Below are 9731 nucleotides of genomic sequence, written 5' to 3' on the forward strand. Positions count from 1 at the left end.
GGGATCTAGACCCTCCTAGTTCCCCAGAAGAAACCCGAAGGGTCACGAGGAGTCAAACGAGGGGAGGTGGGCGACCTGATCAGCTGTACCCCTTGCGAGAACTCCCCATGGGAGGACCGCAGCCGGGGATGGGATTTGTGTCTATGCCCCTGAGTTCAGGGGACGTACGGGATTTYAAGAAAGAAATGGGGAATTTATTAGAAGACCCTTTAGGGGTAGCTGAGAAATTAGATCAGTTTTTAGGTCCTAACCTTTATACATGGGAGGAATTACAATCCATCTTAAGTATATTATTTACAGTGGAGGAAAGGGAAATGATCCGTAGGGCYGGGATGCGGATTTGGGATCAACAACACCAACAAGGTCCCGCAGCAGATATCAAATGGCCGATCTCAGAATCATCGTGGGAAGCCTTTGGAAACCCGGACAATTTAAAAGTAACCTTTAAGAAGAAACCTAGAAATCTCGATAAGTAAGACCACCTTTGTAAAACCCCATATCATATTTGTTATCCCTTTGTGTGTTATGAATGTAGGGTTTATAAAGAAAAGTAGTGGACTCATTGGTGGTATGGGTACTTCCCTAGCGGCAGTTGTCGCCCTTGTTATGACAAATTGACCTATTTGACATTAAAAGATCTTAAGAAAAGATCGGTGGAATGGTGGGAAGCTTTTGCTAAAGGGGTACAACCAGAGAAAGGTTGTACCCACGCCAACCACCCCGATCACATAAGGCCAAAATTGAAAACACCAGTTGTAGGTGGACCATGCCGTATGTTGAGTGTCACTCTGGAGAACTGGGAAGCCTTTAAAAATCCAAAAAGCTCATACAGGAGGTTCCCCTGAAGAATACGGCTGCTGTCRAGAARAYGGTACACCCTGCTGCTCTGAGCAAAAGAGTAGGCAGAGGAGACAGAGACGTATGGAAACTGTGGGGATCGAGGCCGACAAGCCACCTCCTAAGCAGGGATACCCAAAATTGTAAGGCCCAGACTCTTTAAAGTCCCAGAGACACTTGGCATCACGGATCGCCCCTCCAAGGCATTAAGGGTTTGTAAAATATCCATTAGCCAAGCCATGGGTCCACTACTCCTCTGGAAGATGATTGTGCTGGGCTTAATAGGAAGACGAATCAAAGGGGAAMATAATATACACCAACCCYTTAAGTGGWCRTTAATAAGGTGGGAGGATCAAACAGTGATCCAAGTACGAARTGTACCCGGGAGTCCTACATTCACTGCTACTTTATGTGAGTTGGTGCCTATTGAACCATGTCTAGATCRTATGGGGTTTTACTTTTGTCCTAGTTCTAATCCTGGGCGAGGAKACTGTAACTACCCAAACTCTTATTATTGTGCTTATTGGGGATGTGAAACTATAGCCTCTGATTGGACTCCAGAAGCAGGGTTAGATAAGTTTTTATCAGTAAAATGGGGGCCTTCTGGGTGTAACTCCCCCCCAAAGAGGATTTCCAGCTGGGGTATCGGGGAAATCCCCACTATACCCCCCCCCCCGGGAACTTGTAAACATTTAGTGATAAATATCACACATCCGGAGGATCCGGGATGGTTTTTGGGAAAAACCTGGGAAGTCCGTTACTGGGAGTCCGGGACCGATAGAGGTGGATTAATTTCCATAAAGAAAGATGCTCCCCCTGGCACAGGAGGCTGTTGTTCGATTTGATGAACAAATTAAAAGGGACCAAAACAAAAAGGGGGGATTGTGACAGGTGCTAATTTGTTACATCAACTCGGGAAGTGATTTTACGATGAAACGAGGCGCTAAGTACGGGCTATCAACTCGTGGAGTGATTTTACCATGAAACGAGGCGCTAAGTACGGGCTATCACCACAATGATTGTACTGAGCCCCACGCACAACGCAGAGGAAGACCCCAGCCTTCATCCCGACCCCCCCCCCCCCAGCAACAGCCGGCGCAACCACAGAAGTTACAGGCATATAAGGGGACTGCGAGCGGGGGATCGCGCGCGCCGTTGGTGGAGCAGGAGACTCCCCGGCCGCCCAGCGCTGTTTTGCTTACTTGTGACTTGCTCAATTATTCCATTAAATTGGGATTTATGCAACCCGGCCCGAGTGGTTGTCAATTTGTCACGTTTACCTATAACATCCTGAAGGAAGCTGTTCCCAAAAAAATTCATTTTGGGTGAAGATGGAAACTGGCTTGTTGGAACACCTCGAAGTTTCTGTGGTGGAATAAGTAATAAAACTCGAAAACGAATCCGGAATCCCGAACACTTGAAGGTAATTGAGATATTTGCCATTATATTTACTTCTGTTAAATCAAAGGAGGATAATAAGTGCATATTTGCATGTAAAGCTCTTCAAAGAAGCAACAGTACGTGAAACTGCTATTTGACACAATAAAAATGATGCTGGTGATACAACAGGTTTCATTTCTCTCTGTGGTCAAATTCCAATTTTGTGCCTAAATATTTGTGTTAGGAAAAAAAGTGTGATATTTGTTGGAAATCCAGCCCCACTTCATGCTGGAAAATGGATTCTCTTCCTGCAAACCTGTACTCGTACACAGTAGTTCTTACGCTTACAAAAACTTCCTTTAGATTCACTGAGATGGTGGCGTAGCGCCTGCAGGGCGGGTGTTTGGGGCTCTGAGACAAAGCCTTGATTTCTGCCCAAGCTTCTTTCCTGGGTGTTTAGTTGCGATTGTGATCCCACCTAGTGACAAGCTTATAAAACTGAACTAGCCCAATGGTTTCTGCCGGCAGCAGGTTTGCGCAGCTGGGTCCGCGCGCTGTGCAAGCGGCACAACTCCTGAGCCAGGGAGATGCGTGCCTGGTTGKAAGGCAAAGTACCATTTATTCAAAGGCAAACGTGTGCAAACGCTCAATACATACGAAATACAAAATACAAACACAGTACGTATGCATATACAGCATGTAATATATAAAGGTATATACCTCTAGCATATAGCATGTAAAGGCAAAGTGTAAATTCATTCTCAGTGTTACTATATAGATAGTGTGTTTGGGAAGAACAGCACAGATTGAGTATCGAGTATGAATTCAGCTCAGCAGGTTGCTACTTAAAGAGTAAAATGCTGTCAAAAATTCACTGTTGGAGCTAAACAAAACACGTCATGTCTAGGCAATGAAAGCAGATAAGAAGGTTGCAGTGACGGTAACTGCATTCAGCACTGTTCATCTCAAAAAAAAAAAAATCTAGATAAGTTGAAAGAAATTCAGGGAAAAATAACAGCATATATTTTTAACATTTCTCCTTCAGTATTTGCAAAAAATGCGGTATTCCTCTCTCAGTATTTGTAGGGTTTAATTTTTCCTTTGTTTATCTTAACCTTTACGTTTTATTATTAGGGAAAAACCTGACAGCCAGATCTGATAGACTGTGGACCTGCCTCAGGACTTATGATATTTAAAATGCATTCTTGAGTATTTCCTTTCGTTGGGGTGGGTGTCTGTGAGTAGTTTTTCTTCACCACCAATTTTTGACTCAGTAACTTTAGAAAGTCATTGTTTCAGCTGAGTCACGTTTTTTTAAATAATTTTACTAGTTCTTAAGTACATATAGAAATTAAAGATTCATATTTGAATTCCTGAAGTAGTATCCTGGCTATACAGCGACACGGGTGCTGCTGGAAACGGTTGGCCGATGATTGCGTGTTTGGTACCGTTTGAAGAGGGCTTTCAAGGATGCACTGCTCGCACGTGGCACTGAGCGTTGAACACTTTCCGTTTTAGGTCCCTGGGACACTTGATAATGCTGCAGCCCACGAGGGGAAGAACTTAGAAGATTGGCAGAAAGAACTTTACAAGAAAGTGATAAAGGAGAATTACGAATCCTTAACCTCACTGGGTAAAGGTTGGTTTTGCCTTTCTCGCTGGAGGCTGAGATGCGTGCGCTGTTTCTGAGCTGGCTCTTGTCTAACAGTCCTCAAATCGTTTGATTTCTAGTGGATTAGTGCTCAGATGCTTCTGAGTCTTTTGTGAAAGAGGATAAGCTCCACATAGCTTTTTTTTTCTGTAAAAGATTGAAGGACATTCACTTTTCTAACGCCTCCGCATCTGCTTTCTCCCTGCACTCTGTCGATGTTTAGTGTGCGCACGTGGGTGATACCTTGCCTGCGCGATACGGATAGAGTAAGAGAGAGTGAAAGCATCTCCCCTGGGCAAGGGGTTCGGGTAATTGTCTCAGTAAAACAAGAAACAAATGGAAGAGATGGAGATACATGAGCTAATGAGCTGGTCCGAGAGCTTCTCGTGTGTTAGTAGGTGTGTGGCAGTTCACTTCTGAATTTAGAAAAGTATCTGTTGTTCTAACTGAAGTTTGCGTTTGGAAATGTCACCAGCGGCTTGCAATAAAACACAGTATCATGAATCCTATGGATTTGTTAATCATAGTTAAAATGTGAGTTACACTTCATCATCCCCAAATCCCGATGTCTGTGATTTTTTGTGAGTCACTAAAGATTATTGAACTATTTTGATGCAGAAATGGTTAAATCAACATGGATAATGTTCCAAAAAATTAGATCCTACCGTTGGTTTTAAGTGCCAACTATATATTTGTTTTAAGTCATTGTTTTTTAAATATGAAGGTGTGAACCCCTTCTGGCTCCTCAGTTTTCAGTTGATCACTTGGATTAAGAGAAGAAGGAAGCTGCTCTAATTATAGGCCAAAAGTGCAGGTACTTGTCCTCCGGGCTGGAGGAAGAGAGCTGCTGGGAACTCCAGCAGCCTCAGTTGTTTACTCCTGCTTGTGCTTTGTGACCCTCTGCAGTTCTGTGTGAGAAATGCTGATTTAGCCTGGCCTCGTTCTGTTGCTATTTCCGCAGTTTCAAATATGAAATTGCGTTGAAGCTTTGGAGAAACAATGAGAGAATCTAATTCTGCTTTTTTATTTTTTACATACCTTCCATTTTATACGGTGGAAGAGCCTAGGCTCTGCAGACAGCAGCCTCTATTTTTTATACAACTCTGATCTTAAAAAAGATGTGCTGTATATTGAATTAGAAGGGGTTACTTGAGGGAAAGTAAGTTGTGTATCAGAAAGACGGTCAGGACTCAATCATTACATATGTGCACCAGACAGCTCGATTAAGTGTTTATGGTTGTAATCAATTCAAGCCCTTCCATTTTTGAACACTTCACTTTTCAACCTTTTGGATATAATTTCTGAAATATTTTTGTTTTTTAATTGGAAGATAGATATTGCCCCCTCTGCTGCTTCCAGACCACCCTCTTCGATGCCAGAGTGGCTGCAGCAATAGTTTGCTCTTATCTCCTCATTGCTTTCCCTGGAGGGAAAGAGAGAGGTGTCTTACCTTTCATGCCCGTAAGTGTTCTCCGGCCCGCTGCTGTGCCCGTCACGCAGCAGCAGCACCGCGGAGGGCACGGGAAGACCCTCCCGACTGCGGGGCAGTCGCTGCTGCCCTGGCAGGCGGAGGAGGAGGCAGGGAAAGTCCCGTTCCAGCTCTGGGTTGCCTACGCTCAATCCACGGGCATCGCGTCAACACCCGAGCTGCGAAGGTACGGAGGATGTTCAGCCCAGAGGGAATTATCAGATAGTTTCCTGCTGAAAAAATATCCCAGGAATCTACTAGGCCTGTAAAAATGGAAACTGTTAGATGCTTATAATTGGGGCAGACTTTCACGTTTTCACAGCGCCCGGAGAACTGYGTAGCACCACACTGGTGCCCCCAAACAGCAAGTCCTTGCTCACGGCGTTAAGGGGATGGAGCCTCCCAGGGACAAGGGTGCAGGAACTTCGCAACGTGTCAGAGCAATGCATTCCTTGTCTCGTCCTTCTCAGGGACTGACTGAGCTGTTYTAACTAAGTTTGTAACAGAATTGTGGATGGATATTTCATCTCAGATTGGCTATAGGGTAAATATTGCTAAGTCACTGAAAACAGTGTCTAGGCAACCTTAAATCTAATTGTTGGATGTCTGCTCCATCCCTAGCGAAGAGTGATGAAGAGAGAGGAGAATGCTGTTTCCGATTGCTTGCCTTGAAAGCTCTTTCATTTAGGTTTCTTTGRGAAAGAAAAAGGCAGTATTTTTCATGTAAATTAATGAAAATGAATCACGTTGCCAAAAAAGGGCAAAAGTAAACGATAGGCCCGGGGAAAAGCCTTCTTCAGCACCTTTGTGCAACCTGGCCTTCAATCCTCTGYGTACATCAAGACAATTAAAGTAGGCTAGGCAACATCTTTGTAATTAAAAAAAATAGAGGAAAATAATAACAGTAATTTCCACTGTGTGTGCTTTGTGCAGACCATGCTGTTCCCCAAAATGATATCCAGTCACAAGAAGCGCTGCATGTCAAGGATCAGCAAGATATTGAGGAAAGATACGTTTCCGCAAGTCTTAGCGCAGGTGCGTGAGGTCTGAAACCAGTCAAAAATCACATCTGCAACACGTTGGAACTGCACAGGCCTTTAAGATTTAGATGGTGTGGGGGGGGTTATAGTACGTTCTTACTTTTTTATCCAAACCTTGTTTTATTTGTAAAGCTGTAGTCACAATGAACCAGGAATTTTTATTCTTTGGAGATTTTTGCTAGATCAGATAAAGTCAGATAAAGGGAATGTGTGGAATCCTTTTGTTCCAGGTTGTGGTGGGACTGTGACCAAATCTGAGATGCAGAGCCATGCGCAGAGGTCAGAGAACACACAACTGCGTGGATCGTTCTCAGGAGGATCCCAAGACCTGACTTGCCAAATTTCGGACAAGGAGGTAACTTCTGAGAGCTGTCAGAATTCAGAAGCAGATCGGGCAATGGGAAGCAGAGCAGGTAACAACGCTCTTGGTGACGGAGAATCTTATGAATTCAAAGAGATCCTTTTTTACCAGGAAACCCACACAGGAGAAAGACTTTATCTGTGTGCAGAATGTAAGAAAACTTTTAAACTGAAAACAGGACTTCTAAAACATAAGCAAATTCACACCAAAAAGAATCAGGTATCATCATACATATGTACGGACTGCGGTAGAAGCTTTGGTCGGCATGCATGCCTGATCAGGCACCAAAGAACTCACACGGGCGAGAGGCCTTATAAATGTACAGAATGTGAAAAAAGTTTTATGGAAAAGCCAAGACTCACGAATCACTTGCGAACGCATAACATATACATGTAATCCGTGTGCCAGAAGTTTTATTGGGATAGATTTTCCATTCATTTATGAAAAAATCCACCCGGAGATGATGGCTTATAATCATATATTGGTTATAGGGGAAGCTTTAAGATGAGAGCAGTTTTATTAAACTGAATCAAATTCAAGCATGAAATGCATCTGTTTGGTGCCAGCCTAATAAGCGTTCATTAGTAGCAGATTTTAATTAGTGGCCAGATGATTCATATCTGGGAGGGGGAAGCGTATAGAGCTGTGACTGTACCAAAGGCATGATTAAAAAAAAAAATTCTGAAGCACCAAACAGCTTATGCTGGAGAATGTCTGTATTAATGCAGAAAAATGCTGGAAGCTTTTCAGATACGAGAAGACTGTGAAAGATCAGCACAAAATATTTAGATCAGAACAAGATCATCCGCAGAGTTATAAGCAGGAAATGGGGCTTCTAAGAGCTTACATTAAGGTAAATGATTGGGCTTGATGTAAGAATAGCCAAAAATGTTATTTCAGCACTTAGAGTCGTAGGACAGTAATGGTGGCAGTGAAAGCACAATTGCATGGAAATGAGAATCACACAGGTGCTTCCAGCATCTACTCACAGGGGGTGAGAGGCCGGTTCCAGTTCTGAGATTCTGGAGACGAGCAAGGGCGTATGCTTAATGTATGTGCAAAGTATATGTAAAATTACTGTTCTCTGCAAACTAAAGGAACAAGCAATAGCTCCACATACAGACAAGATTAACAGACAGGAGGAGGGGAGTCCTGTGGAGACAGCGTTGACAGATCATGCATCTTCTCTCTGCAGGATGGGGAGGATCTGCAGTGTTTTTGCTTATTCCAGTTGAGTGCAAAAACTGAAAAACTAGCGTAACTTCCTAGTTCAAAGCACCTGCTTTGCAGTGAGACCTTGAATTAAGTCGATGCTCTCAGCTTCCCAKGAGAAATAGTAGGAGCAAGAAGCAACGGTGCTGTGATGGCGTGTGATAAATTCTGAAGGCAATTGTGTAACGTGGTTGTCCACGCTAGGATGGGACCAAACTTGGCCCCGAGGGATCCCTGCCAGTCCTAAATATGGGTATAGCTTACAGAAAACTGTTTTCTCCCTGGCTTCTCATTATTTCCTTCTCATAAATTACCCTGGGGACAGCTTTTCTTTCGTTGTTCTCCCACGTAATTTAAYGTCTCGGTAGCCCCAAGCAGAACCTCAGTGGAAGAGCTGCTGTCGGAAACTGCCTCCTTCCCCTGCTGGTCTGCAAGCGCAGCACTAAGGAGCATCCGTCCAGGGAAAGACCAGGCAGAGATGGTCACTTAAAACAGATTTTGCATGCTCCAAAATGCAAATATTAACGCTTGTTTAGCGGGTTAAACGGAGGCAGAGATTAAACGGAGTTAGAGATGCAAAGCCGGGCAGCGGTAGGGCTGTTCAAAGTAAGGGTTATGCGTGGTTTCGCTCGTTCAAAATTCTGAGCAGATCTGAGCATTAGCAGGGGACGTAGCGAGAATGGGCAGCTAGAGGAATTGTGACTTCTGCAAAGGATATTCTGGTTTTGTTTGAGCGGTAAAAGTCCAGATTTGTAGGGAAATGCAGAGTCAGAGCACCTTTCTGTTGAAATGACTTGTTCKCATCCTAAGAAATGAGTGTCTGGAGTACCTGGAACTGGGAGACTGTATCTGTGATTCTGTGATAATTTTATTTTCTATTGCCTATGAGCAGAAGGGCTTTGATTTGGCAAGAAAACTATGCTGAACATCCTTTCTCTCTGACCTGAGACGCAGAGCATGCGCAATGAGAAAAATGTGTAACGTTAAAGCTCAGAGATGTCCTCTAAGGGGCTTGGTGAAGTACTTTCTACTTGTGACATAAAAAATGCAGAGATTTTAATGGATTTAAAATGAAAAGGAAAATAAAGGAATCTGCCAAGCCCTTGAGCTTTAAAGGTGAGTTTTGTTGGCTTTGTTTCTAACAAATACAGACCCTTGTTCAGTTCCATTGGTGCTGGTAGGAATTTTGCCATAATTGAGAACGGGCTTAGGCTCTTAATAATTAAACAAATAGTTTGTGTGCTATTCTCTCGACATACTACTGTTATATTATATAAACTCCAAAACCAGTTATTTCTGAAGCTATATTTAAACAGCGTCTTTTCAGACTCCATGAAAAATAACACTAAAACTTAAACTGTCATGAAGATTTATGCCCAGTGCTAAGGGACAYGAAACACTGTTAATACACAGTGGTTACTGGATAGGACATTTCTGTTCCTTCTGTATCCAAAAAGAGATTCACCGTAGAGCAAATTACCCTGTTTTCAAGAACAAATTTGCCTATATAGCGTACGATGACCTCTTGTAGGTGCACTATTATTGGTCAGTGCATCTCTTCAGGTACCTTCCTGTGTCATGAGGCAACAGTGTCCCATCCTTTACCGTGGCTAAATAGTCTACACAATAAATATGCTTCTTAAATTGAAAAAAAAGGAATATAGCATAAGTTTAGCATCAGAAAGCCCAGCAACATACGCCTTTATCCTAGTCCAAAATGTAGACTAAAGTAGAATAGAACAAGCCTGATTGAAGTGTGATAAAAATACAGTAATTCTTTAG

The 9731-nt window shown here is 43.2% G+C and overlaps 1 long non-coding RNA gene across 1 annotated transcript; it reads left to right on the top strand.

The window, feature by feature from the left end:
* The first annotated feature begins 2075 nt into the window (after positions 1-2075).
* Positions 2076-9299, top strand: LOC112977419. Its single transcript, XR_003257492.1, has 4 exons — positions 2076-2260; positions 3736-3856; positions 6270-6371; positions 6607-9299. It is a non-coding gene; the product is annotated as an uncharacterized LOC112977419 (long non-coding RNA).
* The last annotated feature ends 432 nt before the right edge of the window (positions 9300-9731 follow it).

Source organism: Apteryx rowi, unplaced genomic scaffold, assembly GCF_003343035.1.
Source record: "Apteryx rowi isolate R43461 unplaced genomic scaffold, aptRow1 scaffold_83, whole genome shotgun sequence".
NCBI classification, from domain to species: domain Eukaryota; kingdom Metazoa; phylum Chordata; class Aves; order Apterygiformes; family Apterygidae; genus Apteryx; species Apteryx rowi.